The following is a 14,934-nucleotide window of genomic DNA, read 5'->3' on the forward strand; positions in this document are numbered from 1 at the left end:
TCAAGGCCGCATCGTGCTTCCAAAGCTGCACTTTGGCCTTTAAGGCTGTGTCTCGACCCTCAAGGTCGCAACTTGCCACCAAAGCCGCATCTCGGCTCCATTACCATCACATGCTCTGATCAGCAGGATTGCCGTGTAAGCCCCTACTGTTCTGAGTTTTAAGACCAGACGGCCATCTATGTACCAGTGAGCATATCCATCGATATCCAGCTCTAAGGGAATAGCGGATGGCGCATCATTAACCAGCTTATAATGCAGAGAGCATGACCCCATGCAAAACTGAAAGTAGTTGTGACTGCCATATAGTACAGAGGGCCTGATTCAGAGCCGGACGCTCTTTCAGAGCGCTGGCTATGAATTAGGGCGCCTTTTTTTCTTTTTGGAGAGCCGGCCTCCTGGCCACTCGCTAAGCTGTGGGTGACCACCCACAGCTTTTGCGAGCGGCCAGGTGATGGTTGCGATGTTCGCGACCATCACGACCATCGGGCTTGCGACGAGATCCTTGTGGTAGGGTCTTATCCATCGCAAGCCCCAGTGAGCTTCCGGCTCTAATAGAGCCGGAAGCTCACTACTGAGGCCGTCCCCAAACGGCAGGCGTTCCTTCGGGAACGCCTCCGATTGGCCAGCCACCCCCACTGCCCGCCTCCAAAACGGGGTGCGCTATCAATCACAATTGACAGCCGCCCCGTTTTGGTGTGAGACCCATAGCGACGGAGCACCCATTGCTGGCCGGGTCTCGTGCATGCGCACGCTGGAGCCGGCTCCGATGTGCGCATGCGCAGTGGGGGACCATCGACCCGCCTTGCGAGCCAGTCTGAATCAGGCCCAGAGTATTATTGATCACTTTACAATATCATACCCTCCCTCATCAATAATTAACCTTCCTCAAAAAATTACTAACTACTGCTACATTATTCTAACAACCTTATTCAATATAATTGACCTCTTTAGAATTAATACCTCCATTTTCCCCCTTATTAATTAGTGCCAAATAATTAATTTCATGTATACTAACCCCGTAATTACCTCCTCAGGCTCCATCAAGCTTTTCTATATACTAGAGATGTGTGGGTTCGGTTTTACTCGGTTCTTTTCGCCATAGTAGCGCAAATTTGGATTAGTTTGGATTTATCTTATTGGCTATACAAAACACATGAGAGCCGGATAGCAAATAAGCTAAATCTAAACTAATCCGAACTTGCTTTACTGTGGCGAAAAGAACCGAGTAAAACCGAACCCTCTCATCTCTACTATATAGCCAATCTTCCATTTACCCTAACTTACTTCATGAGTTGAGATTTCATCTATTCCTAAATCAGGTCAGAACAGGAAGCAGTCAGCAGCTAGGCAGGTCCCCCAAGGCTATGGGTAAAGAGTAGAGTCCATTAGAAGGAATAACTGTATGCAGCAGACTGTTTTTTCCAACCTGCAGGTGACAGCCATATATTAAATACAGCATCAGTAACTGCCTATAATACAGACAGCTTTAGTGACCACCATATACTACAAACAGCATCAGTGACAACCATATAATACAGACAGAATCAGTGACCGCCATATATGCAGACAGCATTAGTGACCACCATATAATATAGACAGCATTAGTGACCCCCATATACTACAGACAGCATTAGTGGCTGCCATATAATACAGCCAGCATCAGTGATCACATATATTACAGAGAGCATTAGTGACCACCATATACTACAGGCAGCATTAGCGAGCCTCCGCCTCTCAGCCAATGAGCGGTTTCCCCATAGGCATTAATCGTAGGAATGTACTTTAGTAACCTCACGGTTCGCACCATTAAAGTGTAAAGTTTAGGTGTAGAAGAGTCTGACATTAAGGGCCTTATTTATCAACAAGTTTTATCATTAACAACGAGTGATAAAACTTGTTGCATATGATAGATGGTTCACCAGCCAATCAGCTCCCAACTATAATTTTTCAAAGAAATGGGAGCTGATTGGCTGAAGCACCATTATCATATGCAACGAGTTTTATCACTCGTGAATGATAAAACTCCTTGATAAATAAGGCCCTACTGTATGTTTCCTATTGTATTAATTAGAACTCTAGCTTAAGCTGCATACACACGTAAAGATTTTCTGTCCAACCATCCAACTAGTTGATTGGTTGGAATGAAAATCTGATAATGTATGGGAGTAAATGATGATCAGCAATTTGCTCCTAAATGCCAGAAAACAGATGAAAATGGTCGTCAGACAAGTTTGTTAAATATTTGATCTAAACAATTTGTTCAAACAACAGTTTTTGTCGATTTTCTGGCGTTTGGGAGCAAATTGCTGATTGTCATTTGCTTTCATACCTTACCAGATTTTCATTCCAACCAATCAACTAGTTGGATGGTTGGACAGAAAATCTTTACGTGTGTACCCAGCTTTAGAATTGTAGATATAGGGAGTGATTTAGAGTTGAATGTACATCTCTTTTGTTTTGCACAGATATGTATTTTCATAATGATCTTAGGGCCTGATTCAGATTCTTTTTTTAAAAAAATGTCTCCAGGCCGCTCGCATAGCTGTGGGTGACCACCCACAGCTTTTGAGAGCGGCCTGGCGATGATCATGATTATCGCGACCATCGAGCTTGCGACGAGACCCTTATGGTGGGGTCTCGGTTCCCGCAAACCCGAGTGAACTTCCTGCTCTAATAGAGCAGGAAGTTCACTACTGACATCACGAATGATGTCACTAGGGCCGCCCACAAACGGCAGGCATTCCTTTGGGAACGCCTCCGTTTGTCCAGCCACCCCCCCTCCCCACCTACAAAACGGGGCGAGCTGTCGATCAACATCGTCAGCCACCCTGTTTTGTAGCGCGCCCTGGAGCGAGTGAAGTTCTCACTCACCTCGGGGCTTGCGCAAGCGCATTGCGCACAGCGCACGTGCGCACTGGCCGCCCATCGACCCGCTTGCGAGCGCTATGCGCTCGCGAGCGGGTCTGAATCAGGCCCTTAATGTTACACCATACTTGCCTGCACTGGTAAGTTCCTCAACGGTAGAGGGAGTTGCAGGAGGCAGAGTTGGGGGCGTGATGTGGCAAATTGTGTCATTGTAGCCCTGCCCCATGATGCTTTGCTGTGATTTTCAACAATACATTGCTGGGGGTGGGCAGGGCCGGTTCTATGCATACGCAGCTTAGTAGGGCACCACATAGTGGAGGGTGCCTTGGCTGCGACCATGCTAATTTATTATTGTGTAAAAACACAAGGCAGCGGGCCGCAGCCAGACTGTGTCTCTGTGACACAGCTGCACCGCGTGTGTAGTGCTGACCGGACGGAGCTCAGTCAGCACTACACAGTGACAAACACACAGCCGTCGGTTGTGTGTTTGTTTTAATTAGCAGCCAATGAGAGTCAGACAGAGTCTCATTGACTGCTGCGCCACTGCAGGAGCCAGGCTGGAGCTCACTCATGAGCTTCATCTTCCAGCTCCCGCAGTGGGTAATGGGAGAGACGTCTCCTATAATGCAGAGTGGGCCGGCCCGTTAGGATGGACGAGGAGTGGCTGGCGGCGGTGGGAGCAGGAGCCGGAGCGGAGATTCAGGTAAGTGTTCTTATTTATTTTTTTTACCTGTGGGTCTGCTCTTGGGGTGGGGTCCACCGCTACTGGAGGCACTGCATTGGGGGGGGACACCACTACGGGGGCACTGCATCGGGGTGGACCACTACTGGGGACTACTACTGGGGGCACTGTAATCAGAGGGGGACCACTACTGGGGGCTACTACTGGGGGCACTGCATCGGGGGGGAGGGAACTACTGGGGTAGACCACTACTGTGGGCACTACTGGGGGTGGACCACTACTGGGGGGCACTACTGGGGGGGGCCTACTACTGGGGCACTACTGGGGGCACTACTAGGGGGACTACTACTGGGGGCACGCACTACTGGGGGGACTACTACTGGGGGCACCACATCAGGGAACCACTACTGGGGGCACTGCATAGGGGGAACTACCACTGGGGGCACTGCATTGGGGGACCACTACTCGGGGCACTATATAAAGGGCACTGCATAGGGGGGACTACCACTGGGGGCACTATATAAAGGACACTGCATAAGTGGTACCACTATTGGGGTCACTGCATAGGGGGGGACTACTACTGGGGTACTATATAAGGAGCTTACTACTGGGGGGCACTACTTGGGGCACTGCATAAGGGGGATCACTATTGGGGGCCTGCATAAGGGCGACCACTACAATGTATAAGAGGAACTACTGGGGGCCTGCATAAGAGGGACCACTACTGGGGGCATTGCATAGTGGGGGTACTGTATAAGGGACATTACTGGGGGGATTGCATTAAGGTGCATATGGAATGGAAAGGACTGTTCCCAGAGTGATGAGAAAAGGGTGTGTGTCATGTTGACATGTCCCATTCTTCAGTGACCACGCCCATTATTCGATGCGAGCACATAGGCGGGGGAGGCTCCATTTTGTTAATTGCCCTGGGCTCCAAATACCCTAGTTACATCCTTGCCATGCTTGTAATGGGTGTCGAAGCCAGATAATTGGCTGAGACAGGATCGGTTTAAAAGTAAATCTGCGCGACGCCATTTTGCGAATGGCAGTGAGACGCCATTTTGCGACTGGCCGTCCAGCGCCATTTTAGTGAATCTCGCCCATTATAAGTACATACGGCGATGCTATTATATAGCATTGTGCGATTCCCACGCAATAGAAAGAAGTTAAAAGTCCTCACCACATAAATACAGACAGTCACTAAAACATATAAAATGATTATCCCTGCAAAACATGTACCATGGTGCATTCCACAAACACGTAGTCGCACAGCGCTAACTAGCATCTTTTCTCAATTCCCCAATACTTACACACTGCACACTTACATAAAAGGTTCCCTAGCATTAAAGTGTAATATTCAAAGTTTATTCAGTAATTATTAATGTTGTGTAATAAAGGTTATTTGATATCTAAGGTTTAGTACATGGTAAGCAGACCGTGTTTGGTGTTGTACTGATCCACTGTGTCTCAACAGATTTCCAGTATCATCGGTGAGAAGATCAGAACATGCTTCTGCAAACTATGGACTATAGAGAGTTAAAACATTAAAATGTACTCTGTAATGTTACCAGCTTAGATTAGCATGCAGCGGGAAAAAGGACACAAAGGGCTGTTGGAGGCTGTTTTGTGTCCATTCGAACTGACCTATGAACTATCCTGTAACAGAAGCACCTTTAAGAAGAACCAATGGAATCATGCCAATCTGTTCTATTGTATTGCCTATCCCTGTAAGAGTATATATGTGGGCTCTCTGAACTCAGACCTCAGTCTTCTTGCTGTGCTGTTGATGGAGGTTTCTATGCTGATGCCGGTATCTGGGTCCAGACCGCGTGCATATGTAACAACTGTACCTTGGGTCTGTATGATTTATTTGCGCTAATTGTCTTTAGATCACAGCATGTAACCATCTGTTTTTATATTGAATAATAACTTTTTGTGCTTTGGAACCACACTCAAAGTCTGAAAGCATTTATTTACTGTGCGACTCATTACGCTAAATAGCAACAATTTTAGAAGGTATAGGCAGGATTTTAGAAGGTATAGCCAGGATTGCATAAAAATAAAAAAAATAAAAAAGCGGGTAGCTGCCTTGAGCAAGCGGTGAATGATTGCCGTGCGCATGCACGCCTCGTCTATTCACTGGAGAGAGGGACTGACGGCATGCCCAGGAACTCCCGGAGTGCTGGGCATGCATCCAGTATGACAAAAATGGGGTGTTGCTCATGGTTATGGCTTTTTCCATGAGACCACGGGCCCTTAATTTTTTTGGGCACGCGCAACAATGTGCCTGTGGGCACCAAAAAATATATTCGCTTACTAAAAAATTTGGGCTGGGGCCGGCCCTGGGGGTGGGGCAGCAATGACGTGATTTATAGTGTATTACTTTGTTAGGCATGTTGCCATGCACACTTTACCCAGGCAATGTCAGAATCTGGGAGACTTGCCCACTTATCCTGGGGGTCAGGAGACTTTGGAGCTTATTCAGACCTGGTCGTTAGCTTTATGAGGTCGCAACCGGGTCGATGTTGCTCCAGTGCGCATGCGCACGACGGAGCCGGCTCCGTCGTGCGCATGCGCGAGACCCGGCTAACGACAGGTGATCCGTCGTTAGGGGTCTTGTAGCAGACGGGGCGAGCTGTCGATGTTGAGTGACAGCTCGCTCCGTTTGCTGGGCGGGCCGGGGGCGTGCCTGGCCAAACGGAGGCGTTCCTATAGGAACGCTTGCCATTTGAGGGCAGCCCCACTTACATCATCAGTGATGTCAGTGGGGAGCTTCCTGCTCAAAACAGAGCAGGAAGCTCCCTGGGGCTTAAGGTTGATGAGACCCTACCTTAGGGTCTCGTCGTAAGCCCCTTGACCATCGCGACCATCACCCTTAGCAGTCGTTAGAGCTGTGGGTGTTAACGACCGATATGGAGGCGGCCATTCAGGATGCAAGCGGCCGCCCTGTTTCAGAATGACCGCTTACATCCTACGATCGCCTCTGAATGAGGTTTGGGAGTCTCCTGGAAATTCCAGGAGAGTGGACACATATAGATTTTTTTTTCTGTTATCATATCCTATCGTCTCCCTACCCCTTGAGATTCTACTTATTAGCATTACTTGACATTTATAATTTTGGACTACTGCATGAAAGACTATTGCATTATCAAAGGGGAAAACCAAAGATATTTGTATTTAATCTAATTTTCAGTTTGTATTGGCAGTTGTATTTAATTACATTTTATGCTGCAAATATGAATTTATTATTATCATTGTCATGACACTATTGTGTATATGATTCTTTATTGCATCATCATATTGTGTACATATAATAGTAATGCAACTTTAGCATTTACTATCAACACTGTCAAAACCCCATCTCTACCCTATCATGGATATACACACATTACATCTGATGTACACCAGTGCAAACGCTACTGTTTGTAGGCTGGATGTACTTTGAGATGTGTCCAATTCAGCATATACTGTACATGTAAAGAGAGCAGAGCAGTGAGCAGGACCCACGGGAGATACAGGTAGGAGCTGCCCCTGTTCTGAACCCATATACTTCCAAATCTAAAGGAGACCCATAGGGGTACATTTACTAAAGTGCGGGTTTTTAGAACTGGAGTTGTTGTCCATAGCAACCAATCAGATTTTACTTATTTATCTAGCACCTTCTAAGATAATAGCCAAAATCTGATTGGTTGCTATGGTCAACAACTCCACTTCTAAAAACCCGTACTTTACTAAATATACCCCATAGACTTCACTTCACCTCACTTGAGTTATTGGGAAAAAAAAACAGAATCAAATTAAAGTATAACAAAAGTCTACACAATCCTAAGCTCTGTGTTGTGAAACATAAAGGCCTTGGGAAACTAGGTTCTTATATTCACTCAATAGGCATATTACATTTCACTGGTCAGTGTATTTTGGGCTTGTAAAACATGTAATGAATATTTTTTACCCATGGATCCGAAATACCCTCAGCTTCAGCAAATTAGGACAATAGTCTTATTAATCATGCATTCCTTCTCTGATATTAAATTACTCAATATAATACTTTAGAATGTTTTCTAATCTTCCTGGCTGCTAATACACTTCTATACACAGTCTGGTGTCACTGTAGGTTTCATTTCAAGGTTAATCATGCAATCATGTAAATGTAAAGTATATGGATCTGAACACTACTGTGAAATTAAAAGTCATACTCATGCACAAATCTACAGTAAGAAAAACAATAATAAAAAAATAAAAAAATAAATATATATATTATATATATATATATATATATATATATATATATATATATATGTACTTATGAACCCTTCAGGATTTTCTATGTTTCTGCTGAAATTTGACCTAAAACTACCTCAGATTTTCACACAAGAAGTAGATAGAGAACCAAATCAAACAAATGAGGCAAAAAAAAATTAGAAGTGCTAATTTTTTTTATTGAGGAAAATGATCCAATATCACATATCTGTGAGTATCAAAAGTATGTGAACCTTTGCTTTCAGTATTTGGTATGACCCCCTTGTGTAGCAATAACTGCTTCTAAACATTGCCGGTAATTGTTGATTAGACCTGAACATCAGCTTGAAGGAATTTTATCCCATTCCTCCGTACAAAACAGCTTCAACTCTGTTATGTTGGTGGGTTTCCTCCCATGAACTGCTCGCTTCAGGTCCTTCCACTACATTTTTATTGGATTAAGATCAGGACTTTGACTTGGCCATTCCAAACTTTAAATTTATTCTTCTTTAACCATTCTTTGGTCGAATGACTTGTGTGCTTTTGGTCGTTGCCTCGCTGCATGACATGCAGCTCATGGACTAGAGTTGGGCAATAAGCGGGCATCCAGCTGTTGTTGAGCTACAAATCCCAGTATTCCTTGCAACAGTTTTAGCATGGCCAAATAGCAAAACTGTTGCAGGGCATGCTGGGATTTGTAGTTTTACAACATCTGGGCGGGCCGCTTATTGCCCAACCCTATCATGGACAGATGTCCTGACATTTTTCAGTTTTTATGCTGGAATGCAGTGTTCTCCTTTCTCCAAATATAACTCTTCTCATTTAAACCAAAAAGCTCTATTTTGGACTCATCTGTCCACAAAACATTGCTCCAATAGTCTTCTGGCTTGTCCAGGTGATCTTTAACAAACTGCAGACGGGCAGCAATGTTCATTTTGTAGAGCAGTGGCTTTCTCCTTGCAATCCTGGCATGCACACCATTGTTGTTCTGTGTCCTTCTGATGGTGGACTCATGAACATTAACATTAGCTAATGTGAGAAAGGCCTTCAGTTGCTTAGAGGTTACCTTGGGTTTCTTTGTGACCTTGCAAACTATTAGATGCCTTGCTCTTGGCGTGATCTTTGTTGGTTGACCACTAGGTAATAATGGTCTGAAATTTCCTCCATTTGTACACAATCTGTTTGACTATTTGGTGGAGTCCAAACTCTTTAGAGATGGTTTTGTAACCTTTTCCAGCCTAATGAGCATCAAAAACTCTTCTTCTGAGGTCCTTAGATATCTCCTTTGTTCATGGCATGATACACTTCCACAAACATGTGTTGTGAACATCAGACTTTGATAGATCCCTGTTCTTTTATGGTGCATACACACGGTCAGCTTTTTCTTCAGATCTGAATGATAACGATTTTAAAAATCGTTCAATCGTTCATATCTGAAGGAAAATCTGACATGTTTGCAACGATGAATGATGAACGATGAACGATGCGCGTTCCCATATGCCAGATAACAATATCTGACATCTGATGTGTTTGCAGTCAGTTTTGGACAATTTCCATTCATTTTAATAGTCAAAAATCGTTCAATCGTTTACAAATCGTTTGCAAATCGATCAATCGTTCATCTGACATATCTGACCGTGTGTTATGGAGCATACACATGGTCAGATTTGTCAGATGTGTCAGATGAACGATTGAACGATTGAGTGATTTCAACAAACTGAACGATTTGAGGAACAATTTGACCAACGATTTGAACTATGAACGATTTTGGACTGCATTAAAATGACTGAAATCGTCCAAAACTGACTGCAAACACATCAGATGTCAGATATCATTATCTGACCATCAGGAACGCGCATCGTTCATCGTTCAAACATCTCAGATATGTTAGATTTTCCTTCAGATATGAACGATTGAGCGATTTTTAAAATCGTTATCGTTCAGATATGAAGAAAAATCTGACCGTGTGTATGCACCATTAAAAAGACAAGTTGTCCACTGTACCTGACTCTAATTTCACCTTCAAAATATCTGTTAAGCCTAAAGGCTCACATACTTTTGCCACTCACAGATATGTGATATTGGATCATTTTCCTCAAAAAAATTAGCACGTCTATTTATTTTTGTCTCATTTGTTTGATTTGGTTCTTTTTATTTACTTTTAGGACTTGTGTGAAAAGATAGCTTTAGGCCAAATGTCAGCAGAATTATAGAAATTTCTGAAGGTTCACAAACTTTCAAGCACCACTGTATGTATATATATATATATAAATATATACTGTATATATATTATATATAGATATATGTATATATATAAATGATATATGTACATATATATATATATATATATATATAATATGTATATATATAAATATATATATATATATATATATATATAGCAAAAGTTCGGCACTCAGAGAACGATGCAAAAGACGGGGTGCCTTCCTAAACAATGTATACCAACGAACTGTCTCTCCTATATGAGGTATAGCAACCCCCAGGAAAAAACAAAACACAGGAGGCACTCCCTTAGAAAAATTGAAAAAATGTAATATACTTATATCATGGTGAACAAACAGTACAGCAGCATGTCGACGTTTCAAGGTCCGCAGACCTTTTCATCAGGACTGTATAACTGGTGACAAAATTAAAGTGACTAGTGCTTAGCTTAAATATGGTGCTATGTAGGTGTAAAGGTGCTGAAAGGATAGGGCGGCCAGCACGGGCGTCCCTGCCACGAGCTCCAGCGCGGCATCCGCCGGAAGCAAGGAACTCCTGAGTGGGTAACCTAGCAACGCTGACGCTCGGCTGGTGACGTCACAGGGGGTGCCCCGGCAGCCGCGAGAAGTGGTAAGAAAAAAGAGATGTGTAGTGTAGCAGCCGCTACGCGCAGGCTGTGAAAAGAAAATGGTGAAATAACTGATGCATAAAAGTAATACGTATATATACACAGTGGAAAGAGCTAGTGTGCAGAGGTGTGTGAAGCAGGTTACAGAAAAATAGGGCAACATGTATCAAAAAAAGTAATGTTAATGTAGATGCTAAAAAACAAAATGTTACTTATGTTACTTATAAATCATGCTGCAATGCCCTGCAGCGGCAAAGAAGGCGAAGACAAGCAGGATGCCAAGGTGTCAATAATATTAGATAATAAACTAATGTCAAAAAATAATGACAAAAACAATATGATTACCATAGGTGATAACGTTGTAAAGCGCTAATAATGAAAACTTCACCTAGTAAGGATAAATGGAATGCGGTAAAAGTATGCATATTTCCATTTTTCTAAGGGAGTGCCTCCTATGTTTTGTTTTTTCCTGGGGGTTGCTATACCTCATATAGGAGAGACAGTTCGTTGGTATATATATATATATATATTCAAAAAATAGGGTAGTACACGGCGCTGAGTCCTGAAACAGTTAATGTGATTCCAAAGTAATATCAGTCCATCAAAAGTCGCACTCCCCAAACGTATAGGGTGGCTGCTCCTACTCCCATATACTGCTGCCCGAGCAGCGTCAAAATCTGTAAAACAAAAAAGGGTGGAGAAAAGAGCGCCTCCAAGTGCATTAAATATTTAAATGATGTAACCATCACCCAAGATAATCGCCCTGTGTGTAGATGGGGGTGTACCTTAAATAGTGGAATTCACCACTTATTCAACAGCAAGAACAATCACAATGATTCCTTATTTGTCCAACTTCTGGAAACCCTCAGGCTTTTCCCTCCATATAGACCAAAGTGAATCAACACATAGAGAAAAATAGAAAGACCATAGTGTAATTCTATACACACAAATTTATTCAACAGAAAATAAGCATATCAAAATGCCCGTACATAAAGTATAAAAAGTTCAAGCTTATCTGCATAAGAATGTCACTGGTAGAGGATCATACCACACACCACCTCAACGCGTTTCGTCCGTTAAAACGATTTTGGACTTCATCAGGAGGATAATGAAAGGTGCTGTACATGGTCCATATATACCCCAGACTATTAGTCTTAATTATGGGCGTGTGTACCGCCTAAAGCGGTCTCCGTTACATGCATTCTGCCAACCCGGAAATGGTGAGCGCTTGCGTTCCATTGTGCGGAAGCGGAAATTCCGTCCTCGCACAGGACATCTAGTGTCTCAGAGTGCACTGCTCTAATTATTCCCCACGAGTGAGGCAAGGACAGCCGCCCGAACCTCACCCTACCCGTATAGCTAAATGGCGGCGGCCATTTTGTTGAGGTCTTTTGCCTCTAGTGTTCAACCAATGGCCATTTTGCCTTAGGCTGACACTAATCACAGCGCTTTGGAAGGTGATACCCCGGTTATCTTAGTACATAGGTTGGAAAATATATATAGGACCACTACAGTTATAAATATTATAAATACAATGGATTAAACTAGGTCTTAAAATATATTATGAACATAAAAAATAACTAAAAATGTACAAGCAATTGATTCAATAAAAACAGATATAAACAGCAGTATAAAAATAGGGATAAATGAATATGGCAATAGTATTATAAGTAAAAGATCACTCTAAAATTGATACTAGTAAAAATCAGTGAATTTACATTAAAAAAGGTGCAATTTCATAATTATCATTCAAGCCATGTGGGATCAGGGTATTTAATGTGTAAATCCAAAACATCTCTCTCTTGGATAATTTATTCTCTATATCTCCACCACGTTCTCCAATCTCCACATGTTCTATGGCTTTGAATTTAAAACCTTCTAAATTTGAATCATGCATTGATTTAAAATGCCTGGGCAAACTGTGATTTTCCTGTTTATTCTTAATACTACGAACGTGCTCTTGTATTCTCATTTTTAGTGGTCTTTTTGTTTTTCCCACATATTTTAATTTACAGGGGCACTCTAATACATAGATAACCCATGTTGTTAAGCAGTTCATACGCTCTTTAATCATAAACCTTCTTGAATCATCACAGTTCATACAACTTCTAGAATTAGGGTGAACAAACCTACATATATTGCAATGACCACATTTGAAAAAACCTTTTGGCTGATTTCCCCACATGTTCCTGTTTATGGATTCTTTTATTCTCAATTGGCTAGGTGCTAAAATACTCTTGAGATTTCTAGCTTTCTTAAAAACCACGGTGGGTTTATCCGGTAGGATAGTGTTGAGAACTCCATCCATTTTTAAAATCCCCCAATGTTTCATTAGGGTGTTACGGATTTTTTTCTCTTCTCTATTGAAAGGTGTAATAAATAGGACCTCCTTACCCTTTTCACAAGTTTTGTCTTTATACTTCAAAAGGTCCTGTCTATTTACATTTCTGGTTTTATTCATTGATTCCGTTAGGAGATCTTCTGGATAACCCCTATCTTCAAACCTACTGGAATATAATGCCAATTGTTCCTCACATACATCCTGCGCACTGCAATTCCGCTTAACTCTGCAGAACTGCGAGTAAGGTATATTTGTTTTCCATTTTAACACATGTCCACTATCAAAATGCACATATGAGTTAGTGTCAACTGGTTTTACAAAACTCTTTGTATGGATCTCATTTCCAGTGCTCATTAGTGTTAAGTCTAAATATTCTATTTGATGATCATCAAATTTATACGTGAAAGATAAATTGTAATCATTTACACTAATGTAATCCATAAACTCTTTGAATATTAGTTCATTGCCTTTCCATATTATTAAAATGTCATCAATGTATCATTGGTATAAAACCAAATTATTCCTAAAAGTAGTATTTCCATAGACATACACATTTTCCCAGCTGCCCTTGTGTAGATTAGCAAAGCTGGGTGCAAATACAGTCCCCATCGCTGTACCACAGACTTGCAAGTAAAAATCACTGAGAAATTTAAAATAATTATGTTTCAAAATAAAATCCATTAAAATACAAATAAAATCTTTATGTAATAGACTCAGATCCATATCTTCAATGAGAAACTCTTTGCATGATTCAATACCTTTTAAGTGGTCAATTGATGTATAGAGAGATTGAACATCTATAGTCACCCAGTGATAGTCTTCTTCCCATATAAAATTCTCTAATATCTGTAATATGCTCGTAGTGTCTTTAGTGTATGACTTCAACTTCAGTACATATTTGCTTAGAAAGATCTCCACATATTCTGAAATGTGTGCGGTTAGAGAATCTATACCTGCCACTATTGGTCTACCCGGGGGGTTGATCAGTCGTTTATGAATTTTAGGGAGAAAGTAAAATATAGGTATCACCGGGTTATTTTTTATAAGATATTGAAATTCATCTTTGTTGATAATCTCTTTTTTGAAAGCTTCTATTAATACGGCTCTAAGTTCTTCTACAAACCCCAATGTGGGGTCTCCATCGAGTTTCCTATATGAAGAGACATCATTCAATAACCTCTGACCCTCAGTTATATAGTCTATTCTATTCATGATTACTAGGCCGCCACCTTTATCAGCCTGCTTTAATACAATTTCCTCATTTTTTCTCAAGTTTTTTAGGGCATTTTTCTCAAAGTTAGTCAGGTTCTCTTTAATTCTTATGCCCTGGGCAGCTTTATCAGCCTCGCATAAATCTTTTTTCACAAGTTGATAAAACATATCAATTTGACTACTTTTGGATTCTAATGGATAATATTTTGAGGGTAATTTTAGACCTGATTTAGACCCACTTTCATTACTGCTTATGATGGCTTGATCTTTTCTTATAAAATGTCTCTTTAATGTCAGCTTTCTGACAAACTTATTAAGATCAATAAACAATTGAAAGTTATTAGGCTGTGTTGTAGGGGCGAAGGACAAGCCTTTACTTAATAATGATGTCTCTGATTTCGTAAGCTTATGTGAGGAAAGATTAAAGATCCCTTTAATCTTAAGATCTGTCTCTGTGACTAATTCTGTAGGTTTTTCCTTTTTTTGTATTCGCTTAATGCCCCCCCTTCTTCCCCTTCGTCTACAAGCCTTCTTTTTAATGGTGAGGATCGCTTTATTTTTTCTTGGCAACCCGTTGCACCTATTAATATCTCTCTGGGGTCTGAGGCTAATGGGGATAAAAAATCTGTATCAGTATTAGATCCTAGTCTACTAAGAGTGGAGTAACGATTCTGATGTTCAAATTCAACTCTTTTTGGTGTTACTACCCTATTTCGTAAATACTTAGGTTTGGGCTGTGATCTATTC

Source organism: Taudactylus pleione, unplaced genomic scaffold, assembly GCF_031769625.1.
Source record: "Taudactylus pleione unplaced genomic scaffold, aTauple2 ptg000408l, whole genome shotgun sequence".
NCBI lineage: Eukaryota > Metazoa > Chordata > Amphibia > Anura > Myobatrachidae > Taudactylus > Taudactylus pleione.